Source organism: Apodemus sylvaticus, chromosome 2 (assembly GCF_947179515.1).
Source record: "Apodemus sylvaticus chromosome 2, mApoSyl1.1, whole genome shotgun sequence".
Taxonomy (NCBI): domain Eukaryota; kingdom Metazoa; phylum Chordata; class Mammalia; order Rodentia; family Muridae; genus Apodemus; species Apodemus sylvaticus.
This window is the reverse complement of record NC_067473.1, coordinates 164,826,207-164,840,599: the sequence shown is the minus strand read 5'-3', so window position 1 is coordinate 164,840,599 and position 14,393 is coordinate 164,826,207. Positions and strand designations below refer to the sequence as shown.

The 14,393-nt window shown below is 42.2% G+C and overlaps 1 protein-coding gene and 1 long non-coding RNA gene across 4 annotated transcripts in view; one reads left to right on the top strand and one right to left on the bottom strand.

Moving 5' to 3' along the window:
• LOC127679263 (C-type lectin domain family 2 member G-like) overlaps positions 1–14,393 on the bottom strand; it is a 470,764-nt gene that overhangs the window by 430,080 nt on the left and 26,291 nt on the right. The gene's annotated exons all lie outside the window — the stretch shown is intronic.
• LOC127679269 (uncharacterized) lies at positions 540–13,751 on the top strand. 2 transcript variants are annotated; one of them, XR_007976711.1, is made up of 5 exons: positions 540–1,024; positions 2,605–3,983; positions 4,077–4,168; positions 5,274–8,272; positions 9,492–13,751. It is a non-coding gene; the product is annotated as an uncharacterized LOC127679269 (long non-coding RNA). The 2 variants fall into 2 exon arrangements; XR_007976712.1 differs by lacking the exon at positions 540–1,024 and adding an exon at positions 1,036–1,944.

Sequence of the window (14,393 nt, the reverse complement as noted above, 5' to 3'; positions counted from 1 at the left end):
TGAGCTTACACTCTGAGTGGCTTGAGCAGAGTGCAGGGCATTCTTTCCTCTTAAGAAGAAAGAAATGTTTAGCTTTGGACTCGAGTATGCCGTCCGAAATGGGAAGATCTTGAAACTGCAGAGCTGCATGAACCACAGACAGTCCTGGCCCCTCTCAGCCAACAGCAGAAGCACAGGCTATGCTGGGGTCCTGCTTAGTACAGGACAGATTTTAGCAAAGTCATAGGGAGGTTTGACCACTAGGGGGCAACATTGAGCTCCTGGCTAATAGTCTACAACATGGAGGACCTTGGTGAGCCAGCCCAGAAACACAATGGCCACCACAGACAGGAAGGCCTGCCCTACCAGCTGAAAAGTGAGAGTCCTCAGCAAAAGAGCCCAGGAAACTAGAAATGTGTTAGGAGAACTGGATTCTGTAGATGGCCGCAGTTGAGAGGCTTTACACTTTTAAAGAGACATTGGACTATTACATGGAGCTTAGACCCTTAAAGAGATTTATATATATACATATATATATATATACACACACATATATATATATATATATATATGACAGTGGGACTTCTAAAGTTACGCTATATTTTATATTGTGGTATTAATCTCTAAGACAAACAAGAAAGGAAAAAGTATGGCTTACTAGTGTTTTGTGTCAAGCTGACAAGGGGATAATATTGCTGGTCGATATTTTTGTCCTCTTAACACAGCTAGGTTTAGCGGTTGGGGGGTGGGGACTTTGAGGGGAAGGAACATCAAATGAGAAAATGGCCCCAGTAGGACAGGCTGTGGGTACCCTGCCTGCCAGGATAGTTTCTTGATTGATGTTAAATGGGATGAGGGCGGGGTAGACGAGCATATTGGGAAGGTTTTACCCCAGGGCTGGTTGTCATGGAAAGTATTAGAAAGCACACTGAGAAGACAGTCACCTGCAGCAAGGTTGAAAGCAGCATTCCCCAGGGCCTCCCTTCTCCTCAAGCTCCTGCCTCCTGCCCTCTGATCCCTCAGTGATGGAGTGTGAATAAGGCAGGTAAGCAAATGAATCCTTTCCTCCCCAATTTGCATTTGGTTCTGGTGTTGTATCTGACCTATAGAAAGCAAAAGAAGTCCAGCCGGGTCCAGGAAATGACAACAAATGTCTTCAAAAGAAGGGAAAGAGGATGAGGAGAAGGGCAGGGAGGACAAGGAAACAGGGATTCCAGGGTGGCCTCAGCAGCAGTGGGGAGGAAGAAAAGGCAGTAGATGAAAGAAGTCACCAGGCAAAGTGAATAAGGAAGAAGCCAGAGGGAACTCTGCAGGTCACCTGCAGGGCATGGAGCAGCGGGGGTGTGGGGTGCAGGTCTCCTTGGCTGGGTGTTCCCTGAGAGCCCCCACTGTGAACCCTGAAGCTGATGGCAAACACACCAGGCACAAGAGACATGGTGCAGAGCAGCCAAAGTGCAGCTCTGTGCCTGTGAATGTCTGCGTAGAACTGAAGCTGACTTTCAATCCAGGTCATTGAAATTCAGAGCAATTCAGAGAATTTCAGGGCAGCCAAATTGGTAAGGTAGGGCGCTGAGAATTAGATGTGAAATATGAAGTTTTATCGGTGAGGATAGATTATTTTTTCCTTTTGTTTAACATAGTGGTTTTTCTACATAGCCGTAGTCTGTGGACACTGGTATGGTATCAGACAACAAAAGATGTCTGGAGAGAGCTCCAGCCCTGCTCACTCTGAACCCACTCACTCTGAATTCGCTTGCCCCAGGCCTTAGCCTTTAAAGCTGACATGGTAAGGACCTGCATTATCTGTCTCTTGCATCTTTCCTCTATCTTTCCTATAATCATCCTCACTCCCCCCTCAGAGGACTGTTCCACTTCATACCAGCCAGACTGATGCGTCCTCTGAGAGGCTCTACCAGCAGCTGACTGAGACAGATGCAGGCACGCACAGCCAACCACTGGACTGAGGTGGGGACACCTATGGAGGGTTAGGGGACAGGTTAAAGCAGCTGAAGGGGATGGCCACTCCACAGGAAGACCAACAGTGTCAACAACTGGACACCTAGGAGCACCCAGAGACTAACACACCAACCAAAGCAGAAATATGGACAGTTCCAAGGCCCCCATGACATATGGAGCAGAGGACTGCCTTGTCTGGCCTCAGTGGATGCACCTAATCCTGTAGAGACCTAATGCCCCAGAGAAGGGGTGGGGTAGGGTGGGGACAGGTGAAGGGATGAGGTGGGGGTGGGGAGAGCATCCCCTCAGAAGTAAAGGGGAAGGAGTATGGAATGCAGAACTCTGGAACCAGGTCCAGGAGGAGACAGCATTCAGAATGTAAATAAAATAATTAAGAAAAGAGAAAAAGAAAAAAGCAGATGTTATTAATACTGATGTGATTTAGTTTATTTAAGGTATCAGTACCAGCCAAATACCTATTTAATTTAGAATTAAATTAATGATCTCCCAAGCACACACATGAATAGTCCTCAAGGAGAGTTGTCATCTTTGATGCCACATGCATTATGCATGGATTGTGATGATGATTTTGGCAGATAGTGATGAGGCTGCAACAGTAGATAACATGCTGTGTTCCTCAGGATGTGCTGTGATATGCTCTCTTCCCAGGTACAGGTCTACTGGCTCTGTAAGGTGTCGATGGACTTGCTACAAATCCACTTCCTTTTAATGTAGACCCTGCTACTGCTGATCCCATTGTCACTCAGGAAGCCAAACATTCCATCTCCTCAGATGGAAAACCTAAAGGAAAAAAAAAGAACTGTGCAGAGTCTGTCATTGCATTCACTCCTGCAATCATTATCTCACTCATCTTCACCACTTGTTTATGATAAGAATCAGAAGCAGAGTCCACTGGAATCCCATGCACTAGTTTTGCATCTAGGGACTAAGACATCCTCAGGGGTTGATTTTATCACCACAACTCTGTCACATACAGGTGTTGAACCCAGTATTGTGTGCACAATGCTTTCTGCCATGTTCAAATGAACTGCAGGAGTGGGTAGCCCCACAAGGGGGATTTCAATGCTTTCTTAAAGTAGTTTTACACATATATGAAAGTGGGAGAAAATGCACGACTTAGTAAATTGCTGAATTATGGAGATGACTGGTTCTCTGTTTTAGCCTTCCATTGAAATGGGTCTGTTCAAATGGCTGTGCTCATATCCAAGAGCTGTCCCCTGTGCCCTTTGATAACAAGGGGAGACTCTCTCTGCCCCTGGAATCTCTGATTTGGTGAACAGGTAAAACCATGCAAACAGAGGACTGATCATTCTCAGGCTTGCAGTTCTGAAGTGGCTTCCTAAGGTTTCAGAGACCTTGGCCATCAGAAGTTCTGTCTGCATCACACAAGGGCAGTTATCACCAAGGAACAATTTTCAAGTGCTGATAGCAGACAACATCCACCCCAGATACCATCATCATGCTAAGTTTTGGAGTGACATAGCACTATGGAAATGCTTCAGGATGATGGCTACTAGATGGGAGAGTACCCAGGTGATGGAAATGTGTCAGGGTGTGGAGTTTGAGGGGAATCGGCTGTTGAATGTGAGCACAAACTCTACCTCTAAGCCACGACTACAGCCCAAGGGTTGATTTTTTTGTCTTCAGTCCAAGTATATTTGCCTTCACGTGGCAATGACTTTCATCCGTCATAGCCACAACACACACAAATCATAACACAAACACAGGAGAAGGAAAACATACAAGTTGTTATACTCCGTGTTGTCTGTCCACCTCCATGGGTGCTTTGACGACTCTCTGTGCAGGCCGATCCAGTAGCCAGAAGGTCCCTTGTGTGTATTCAGAAAATTCTGTAATAAAACACAAAAAGCAAATACATGTGTCTCTCTATTTCAAACGAAGCTTGAGTCTCTCCACTCCACAGCGTCCTCTAGACATCACAGGAGGACGCAAGTGAGGGTCACAGATTTTGGAGCTGTACTAGTTACTAGTTCTCAGGGGATCCACTTGACATCTGAAAGTCTAAGGTACCTCATTTGAATTACAGTACCAAATGCAGTGAGACATTTCTCTGTGGCCAGGATAGGTCTGGATTAACATTTCATTGCATTTATTAACAGTTGTCTCCTTCTGTGTGCAACCTGTGCCATCTTACATGAAAAAGCTCAGGACCACAAGGAATCCCAGGAAAATGGCAGATCTGGCCTTCCAGGTGACTAGAATCAAACCTTAGAGAATAGTTCTTGTATAATTTTGTACTCCGGGCTCCAGTCAGAGGCCAAACATCAGCAAATTTCTCACACTCACATGTCCTCCATGTCACCATGATTGGTAGAGAAGGGATCCGTCCTCACGCTTCATCTGTAACCTCTCCAAGTGAAGGCAATACACTACTCAACAGGACAGACAGATAAACCAACCCCTGCCATTCCTTACCAACTCCTCCAGGTTGTCAAATCGAGCTAGTTGGGCACCTAGGGCCATGCAGAAGTTCTGACAGGATGTCCAGTTACTTGAGGTTTCAGAAAAATAAAAACATTTTGTTTCAAATAGTGTCCAGTTGCTTGGGCAAGCAGCATAGGTATTAATTTTGCTTGAGATCTGTTCAGTCGTTCTCACTAAAATGGAGACAATAGAAAGAATCATAACCAGCATGTCTTCTATCTTTCGAAAATACCCCCCTGAGCTCAACTGTGAGGTGTGAATTTGATTGTAACTTTCCTAACTGATCTGTAGGAATGCTGTCCTGAGCATGATGGGCCTTTGTCTAAAGGCCTCCCACCTTGGGCCTGTGTCCCATTCTCTCTCAGGTGCTCACTGTCAGGGCTCCCAGGAAGTGCACTTCTACACTACCATCACTTTCTGTGCTTTGGATGACTGTTTGTTACAATAGGGGCTGCTATATCAGCAAGCACTCTGTAGGGACAACTACTTTGACAGCCGGCCTAATAATTGAGACTGCAGTGAGAACATTGGGGTAGGTAGTGTGTATACAGAGTGGGCACGTTGCACTAAAGGATGATTCACTCACTTAAGAGGACAGTGCAAGATTTTATTACAGTATTCTGAACAGTGTGGTTCAGAATCTACAATTCTATGAATGTATTACTTCAGAACTTTCCATTTAATACTATCAAAATGAAGTAAATCCCATTAACTAAACCCATGGGTAGTTAGGAGACACTGTGTCTTCCTGGCCACATTACTCTTCTCTGTCCTCACACTTCCTTTAGGTTCCTCTTTGGAGTTTCCTCTCCTTGTTCTCTGCCTTGGATAGTTCCTGTGAGTGACTGTCTATCCCCTGCCTTTCTGTCTAGAGCCTTCAGGGTGTCATCTTCCCAGGGATGCTGAGCCTGGCCCCATGTACACTCTGTGGCCTGTGTGTTCCTTCACTGCCTCTTCCTGCCGGAACCTACATTCCCCGAGAACAGGAACTCCCAGTGTGTTTTCTCTGGAGCCTGTCCCAAAATTCCTCACATTGGTCAATCAGTATAACTGCCAACATGAATGTGAACAGAATGCCTCAGAATTTGGAGAGTGAGTCACTTACCTGGCAAAGCACCAGAAAGAGCAACTACAGCTGCAGTGAGGACCACGATCACGCCACAGCAGCAGTAATACTTAACACAAGACCCAGAAGAGACAATTCTGAGACCTTTTCTTTGGATAATTTTGCCTGTAAAATATAAATATAAGAATGCCAATTTCAAATAATTTCATAAGGAAAATAAAATAAATTTACCACAAAACCTACTTTACAATTGCCTATATGTTCCTGAAAGGCTTCTGCCAAACCTTTGGAGAAGGCCCTGGTCCACAAAGGATGACCATGGTAGAAAGAAATCTAGAGAGGATGGAAACAGAACTTCTGCCAGGAAATCTCCTGTCACTAAACTCCAGGTGAATCATGAAAAAGCAAAAATAGAGGGAGTGGGGAGCCTAGTAAAATGTAAACAACATAAATCTGGATTTGGCTCCATAAAAAGTGCCCTGATTAGAAGGAGTTATGGAAACATTAGAAAAAGAAACATTGATGTAGTTAGACATATTAACAATATAAGAAACGAGGAAAAACTAGAAATATCTCAAAAACACAGCAAAATTATATGAAAAATAGAAGTAAAAGGAACTTCCTCAACCCTAGGAAAGTTATCCCTTAAAAACAAAACTGTAAGCCCAACAGCAGTCTGCTTCTTTGACAATGGTGCAATTGTGAATGTTTTCCCAGCAAGCAGGAGCAAGAGCTGGATGTCTGCTCATTACTCCAGGTAGACTTTTCCCAGGAGGTCCTCGCCAGGACAAAGAAATGGGGTCAGGTGTCTGGAGGATGGCTCAGCTGTTAAGATCACTTCCAGCTCTTCCAGAGGACCTGATTGAAGTCCTGGACCCACGAGGTAGCTTACAGCAATGCACAGCTCCAGTTCCGGGGGATCCATTGTCCTCTCCTGGCTTCTGTAGGCACTGGGCATTCATGTTATGCACAAACCTGCAGGCAAGCAGCCACGGACATAAACTGAGATTCTTAAAGAACAAAAGAAGCTTTACACTTCTTGGAAACAGGTGAAACTGTTTCTCTTCACAGATGGCATGGTTCTATCTACATAAAAATTCTAACAAATCTACAAAAGACTGCTTGGTGTACAAAATGGGTTTACGAAGCTGCAGGACAGGGCGTCAACAAGGTGACATCAGTTATATGGTCCTGTCACGTGGAAATTCATATCTTAGACAGTGCTCTTTACAGTAATGCCAAAAAAACATAAAATTACAAATCTAAAAGTAGGGTGTTCATAATCAGCATAACAAGAAAACTACATGTAAATCTATAAAGAAATAATAATAGAAAAGTAGGCTCCGTGGTTAGGAGCACTTGTTGATATTGCAGAAGATCTGGGTTCAATTCTAGCACCAATATAGCAAGTCACAAACCTCTGTGATTACAGATTCTGGGACTCTGACAACTTTCCTGGCCTTGGTGAGCACTGAAAATGCATAAGCAAATATGTGCGACATATTGCCGAGGGGTGGTTACCTTCAGAAAGAAATAACATAGCACCAAGTTATATGAGATGTACTATGAAAATTAAAAAGAATACAGAATGGTCAAAAATTATTCTGAAAAAGAAGAGGTCCAAATTAGAAACATCACAAGGCCTAATCTAATGCTTCATGTCCTTGTGGGAACAGGAATGAAAGTCTGGTGCTATCAACAGAGTGAACATTGAAACAACTCAGAAGAAAACAGGACTCCAGAATGACATCAAACACAGGTGGTCAACAGACACTTAACAGAGATAACAGTTTTTAGACAGCAAAAGGGTGGTGTCACTCCAGTGTGTGCTACTGAAATCACCTGCCATCTGTCTGCTAAAAAAACAGACACAAACTACTACAGTCCATCTGTAGACATATAGACCCAAGCACAAAGTTTAATATCATAAGTCTTTTGATTTTTAGAAAACTAAGGGAGAATGTTTGTGAACTTGTCTTGGACAAAAATTATGTTAGATTTAAGAGCAAAATCACTGTTTGCATAACAAATAGTGGTTATTCAGAGGATAGATATTCATTGATGTGGATGTAGATGTTGACATAGAACTAACACATTTTTAAAGCTAAATTGTACAGCTACTACAAAGCTGTTTGGAAGTGTAAAATATGAATGACATGCTCCCAACCTACCCACATATCCCCACGCTGGAAAGGGCAGTCTACATTCAAGTTGCAAGAAATATTTATGTGAATATTTACAGCAGCTGTAAGAATCCCTGTAAAAATGACACATTTGTGACCATTGAAACGTCCCCAAGCTGATGACAAGGTAAAACTTTTCTCAACACAAGAAACAATTCGGACCACATGCCTGCCCTTGACCTATCTCATGCCACTATAACAGGATAAATGTCCCAACGGCTTCTTCCTCCAAAAGTCCCCTAACTAAGACTGCCAGGAAGTTTATGCAAACTTGAGGTCAGAGAGCTACAGGATCTGGTCCCCATGCAGCTTACTTTGAGAAGAGACCTCCCAACTGCCTGCTTCCTCCTCTCACTTCTCTAGAAGTTTCCTGCCAGCTTTTCATAACCTCTTTCTATAGAATTTGCTGGTGAGATTCAGGCAAAATTCTGAATTCAGAGCACAGCTCTGTCAGAGGTGCTATGATTATGGCGTCTCAGCATCAAGGCAGTAGTGCTTGTTTCTGACATGCTACTAAGAGGCACTGCACTGTGAGTGAAGAGCAGAGGGCACTGCTGTGACTGCTGAAAGAACTCAGGAGGCAAGTCTCTGCTTCATGGATCCACTTGTGGCTTCTGGAAAGGTGAGTGCTTACAGCTACAGCAGAGGAGCCGTGAGTGTGTCTGCAACAGGCAGTGGGGAAACTGGGGCAGGGGAGGGAGTCTGTATAGACTTGGAAAACTATTGTTTAAGTCTTAAGTATTTTACCTGTAAGAGTGCTTTATTGGCCTGTGTGTGTGTGTGTGTGTGTGTGTGTGTGTGTGTGCGCGCGCGCATTCTCATGTGCTCCTTTCGAGCTCAAGCAATTCTCAACCATGTGCTGCTGTGAGCAATCTAGTTTCCCCTGTGAGCTCTCCTCAGATCTCCTCACACTCCCTATAGTAAGTAAATCTTGGGAGATTTCTAAACCCCTTCATATTTTTAAAGGAGTGGTTTCATTGGATTTCTAGTTCTGCATCATGCTTTGAAAAGATCTTTCCAAATGCAAGAAAGTAGTCTAAACCGTCTGCTTTTAGCAATCCACTGTACAACTGATGAACTATGTTGGGCTTTCAATGCCTGACTGTCTCAGCATGTCACTCAGGTCTGCCCATGTTGTCACAAAAGACATTGCCCCATCCTCTTACTAGTGCAATGTATTCCAGTATATATGGGAGTATGTGTCACAATTTTTCCACACTCATCCACTTATAGATGCTGATGTATGTTTGGTTGGAGCCTCCGACTTGGCCCACACCCCATACCTCCCACCACCCCAGCCCTGGCACCAAAAGGCCAGGTCGGCCTTCCTGGCAGCTGTAGCAAACTTCTCCCGGGGCTCCGTGAGCACACATTGGCTCAAGGCCAGGTTGTAGCAGACAGGACACTTTCCTTCACCTTCTATCTATGAAAACCTTCCCAGCCACAGCCTGGGCAGGACTTCTTCAGTCCTGTACAGAGCCATATTGGGGCGGTCATGCACTGGGTCAGAGTTTGACTTTGGTCAAGGTTAACTTCTCCCAGATAGCCAGGATCCTGTTCCACCTAGGGTCGAGTGCTTGAAGTAAAGGTTAAGTTCATTGTTCCTCCAGGTCTAGGAATTCCTGAATTAAACAGGTGACCCACCCAGCTGCCAGAGCAGTCAAGACGAGGACCTCCAAGAGAAGCTAGACAACTTCCACCAGAACTCAGCCTGGAGTCTGGGGGGAAGGGTTTGCCCAAACTGTTAAAAAGGTCTGGCGCCATTAAAGTTTCTGGCTTTGATCAGTGAATATTGTCTTAGCCATACTTCTTTTCGCCCCTCTTCCCTATTTATTCCTCAGCTTCTGTTCCAGAAACCCACTTCGTAATAGCTGCAGGCAGCTATGGAACCCTACATATTGGCGCCAGAACGTGGGGCAACCTGGTACGGGAGAATTTCCTGAGGTAACCCTATCGAGTGAAGCTTCGCAGAAAAGGTGATAAGGAATGGTATCTGCACGGTAAGCAACATAGAGGTCAAAACTAGCGCTAGTGGAAAATTGTTTCTATCGTTGTGAGTGCAGAGGGATACGGGTTTTTCAAGCAAACTGTGTTGACCCGGCACAGTGGCCGCTTGGGTTGAAAAGATAGGGAAATATGGGGAAGGAATTTGGTAGGCATTTGCCCAAAGCTCGTAAGAGCTGATTCAGGCGTAAAAGAAAGGGGTTTTAAAAATAGGCATATGTGTATCTTTCCGTGTTTGTCCCGGTGCACCGACTGTTTGTCTATGTGTATGTTTATGTCCTCTCTGTGTTTTTGTGTGAATGTCTGTTTCATGTTAAAAAGAAAAATTGGTAAGGATTTCATCTGCTGGTAACCTCTTGAGCCAGCCACAGTTTGTGTGGGGATTGATTTAAAGCTGCACCGCAGCAGCGCAGCTCACTCACCCCAGAGGCAAGCATGGCTGGGGAAAAAGCCGCTTTTAAAAGCCCAGAAGCCTCAAGATTTGGGAAAACTTTGGTTTGGCTTGTGAAATTCATGTAGTAGCTTTATACTTGTTTCTAATTAGTTTTAATGGTATAAGGCTTTACATGTCTTGACTAATGAGTTATAAATTAATTGGTTATTATGTAAAAGGTATAGTGTTATTAAGAAAAGGTTAGTTTAAAACTGGTGATTCAGTGTTGGAGCCATCTTAACTAGCTACACGTGGCCTAACGCAACTCATGCTTTGTTCTTGTTTATAATTAGATTTAAAGGTATATTTTGCATGTCTTGACTATAGAGTATTGGCTTAAGTCACTGGACATGCTTTAAAAGGTATAATGTTATTAACAAAAGTTAGGTTAAAGCTGGTAGTTTAGGGTAGTCACCATTTTTAAACAACACGTGGCATGACGGTTAAAGCTGGTAGTTTAGGGTAGTCACCATTTTTAAACAACACGTGGCATGACGGTTAAAGCTGGTAGTTTAGGGTAGTCGCCATTTTTAAACAACACGTGGCATGACGCAATCCAGGAAATACAGGCCTTTAAGATGCTCCTAAATTGGCATGGTGTTTCATGTGAATCTTGGCCTGGAGATTGGACTTAATGAAGATTAAGATTTAAAATATTGTCTCTTTAATAAGTTACACTGTCATACACTTGAACATAAGAACTGGCAGACAAACCTTGTGCTGTAAATATGTGTTTGCCATTGATTTTAAAGAAAATAGATTGTTTAAAATTGGGATTTGCTTCCAAAATTACAATTGTGCTCTAATATTACAAGAAAACATTGAGTTACAATAAAAATCAGTGTGTCATTGGCTGCAGTTTTCAGTTTGCAGACTCATAATTCTTAACATTTTGTAATTAAGATAATTTTGAGAGTGATACAGCTATGGGTTTTAGAGGCCCATTGCCACTTTTCCACAAGTTTATAGGCTACAATGGTAGGAGCAAAATTTAACCCTCCAAGATTAAAAAGGAGATCTCAGTGGAAATGTATTTGATATCAAGTAGGTTCCTTTGACCATGGAATTACAGGTTTCTTTTGTTTAATCCTCAAAACGTCCTAGCAGGTTTGGGTCTGGTCTTAGATAAAAGGCTCAGATCTAGTCCTTGCCAAGGACTAAAGGTGGATCCTAGGGCAGATAAAGAAAAAAAAAATGTTTTGTTTCTGTTTCAATACTAGAAGTTAAGATCTTAAAATTTTCAGTGTATAATGTTCATAGAATGTTTGTGACAGGCCCTTGCTCCTATGGACTTTTAGAATTTTTAGGTAAATGGCTTTCAAAAGTTGTTAAGATATATTAATTGGCTTTATCTTATATTTACCTCATTTTAAGCTTGCCACAGAAGGTCTTAAACCTCTGTTTTCAAGATAGGAAACGTTTGTTCCTTGCTTCAAGCAACAATCAAATTTATTATTAATGGTTGATCTATTACATGGCAAGCATTTTTAGGCAAAATTAATAATTGTTATCCAAAAGATAACTTATACTATCAGATCACATGTTTATTCCTTTAAGTTTTTCCCTGCTTCAACACAGATACCTGAATTGGGTGCTATAGCAGCTATTTTTAAGATGTTAAAAGTCAAGCTTTTAATAATAGTAGAGATATATATATATATATATATATATATATATATAGCTCATGGTTTATAATTGCTTAAAATAGGTCCATTTTTAATACTGCTAATTCTTAATATTTACAGTTTATGCAAATGTGATTCAAAATTCTAAGAACAAAGGATATGTTGTCTAAATGACTGTCCTTTAGGTATTTGAAATAATTTTATATTTTGTGCACATCAAATTATAAAGATTTGTTCTTAATGTCCTCAATTTCTACCTCTACCATGTAATGGTGTTAATCCTAGAGGACTTAGTTATTACAAATGATACAAATGATAGTTATTATAAATGATATTCATATTTCTAATTTAGAAGATTAAAAAATATGTGCATGTGACTAATGATTCATTTTTAGGCTGTCTAGTTGCAACTGCTCTAACAGAAAAAGCAACTAAAAATGCTATGTTTATTTTATATAATTACATAGTTATTGCCTATGTTATGGGTTATACTTTGTGTTCCAACTTAAATTAATAAAACAATATCTTCTTGGAAGAGAGAAGAGAGGGGAAATCGTGTCCCTGTGCATATCATTTATATTATGCTTGCATATTTTTAAGAAAATTTTAAAATTTGGATGCCTAGAAACTCCTTGCTAAATGTATATGACATCTTGTAATTAGGCATATTGATGTCTAGGTGAAATGAAGGAATTCACTTATTGACATATGCCATGATCCTGATTTAATATTGGGGAAGGCATGTCCCCTATGTTTTTTCCACAGAATGCTGCAGAAAATATGCCGACTGTGTGCTTGCTGAATGCCCAGACCATGGTAACATAAGAGCTATATTGGGTATATGTTCTTGACTTACCTTAATTGTCAAATGTCCCAGGTTAGATAAATTGCCTAGCTTCAAGCTCTTAGACTTGTGGGACAGAACATGGAGACTGTTAAGCTAGCTTAGGAAAAATTAATCTAAAGAAGAGTTAAAATGACTCTTCTCCTTATTGTGTTCAGCTGACTCAACCATAGACTGGTCTAGAAATAATTCCAATATTGAGGATTCCAATTTTGAAGATGGCTAACGATCTTCAGCCAGCTGTGTTAATTTAACATATAGTCTCCACTTTTCCGGAGAAGTAACAGCATATCTCTTGATACACAAGGCTACCTCTCCCACCCCAGAGGCCAAGCTTTGGGTCCTTAAAGTTGTTAATTTGCAACTGAATTGGATACTTCAGGGACAAGTTAATCCTATTCCACCTTTAACTCTTGACCTTGTTTGTTAAGCAGACTGGCTGTCTCCACCCAGGCTCACCTGGATGGAGAGATTGCATGTCTGTTAAAGACACTTGCAGACCCCCCTGGCTTCAAAACTTACACAAGTGGATCTCCAAAGAGGGAGCCACATAGAACTCAGATCTATGTGTGTTTGTTTAAGAGCAAACATGGGTACCAGTGAGACGTGCGAGGCAAAGCACCGCCTGGGGAGGTGAATTTCTGCTTCTGAGTCCCCAGGAAGTACACCTAATTGCATAGGGGTTAACGTCGAGAGGCTGTCCTTAAAATAATAAGGGAGCCTATTACCCCTCCTCTGAAAAAGACGTTATACAATATTTAAGAGGAATTACGGTCAATGCTTCCCCTCCTGGTTAAGGCCCGCCTTCTTATGAAGGATATTTATCCACTTGTTTTCTACCTCCTCGTGTTCTAATTAATAAAAAAAGGGAGGACATGTACAGAGCCATATTGGGGCGGTCATGCACTGGGTCAGAGTTTGACTTTGGTCAAGGTTAACTTCTCCCAGATAGCCAGGATCCTGTTCCACCTAGGGCCGAGTGCTTGAAGTAAAGGTTAAGTTCATTGTTCCTCCAGGTCTTGGAATTCCTGAATTAAACAGGTGACCCACCCAGTTGCCAGAGCAGTCAAGACGAGGACCTCCAAGAGAAGCTAGACAACTTCCACCGGAACTCAGCCTGGAGTCTGGGGGGAAGGGTTTGCCCAAACTGTTAAAAGGTCTGGCGCCATTAAAGTTTCTGGCTTTGACCAGTGAATATTGTCTTAGCCATACTTCTTTTCGCCCCTCTTCCCTATTTATTCCTCAGCTTCTGTTCCAGAAACCCACTTCGTAATACCTGCAGGCAGCTATGGAACCCTACAAGTCCTGTCCCTCATACTGCTGAACTGGCCCTAGAAGTGTTCAGAAATAAATGTGCTTCTCTATTTTCTTTAAATTCAGCTTCAATTGTCCTATTAAGTCAGCAGAGAGGCCTGTTAGTATGTTCCACGAGCTGGGTGTTGTAAACACACAAGCAAGTAACAATATCTCTGACCAGGGATTAGGAGGAGTAGAGACAGAGTAGACACTATTTTTTTTTTAAAGTGGTTTCAGATCTGGTGCTCAAAGTCACAGTAGGATGAACACTGCTCACAATAATGTACCGTATTTCTAAAGCTAGCACACATGGTGGCTCACAGTTGTCTAACTCCACTTCCAGGGGATTCAACACTTTCCTCTGACCTCTGTGGGCACTGGGCATGCACATGTAGCACACAGACATGCAGGAAAAGTGCCTATACACTTATAATAAAATATGTTTTTAATTAAAGGGAAAGAGAGTTAAAAAGTAAAATATAAATATTTCTCAAAATGGAGAGCATACAGTTTTAAATAGAAATTCAAATGTTCTCTTTCC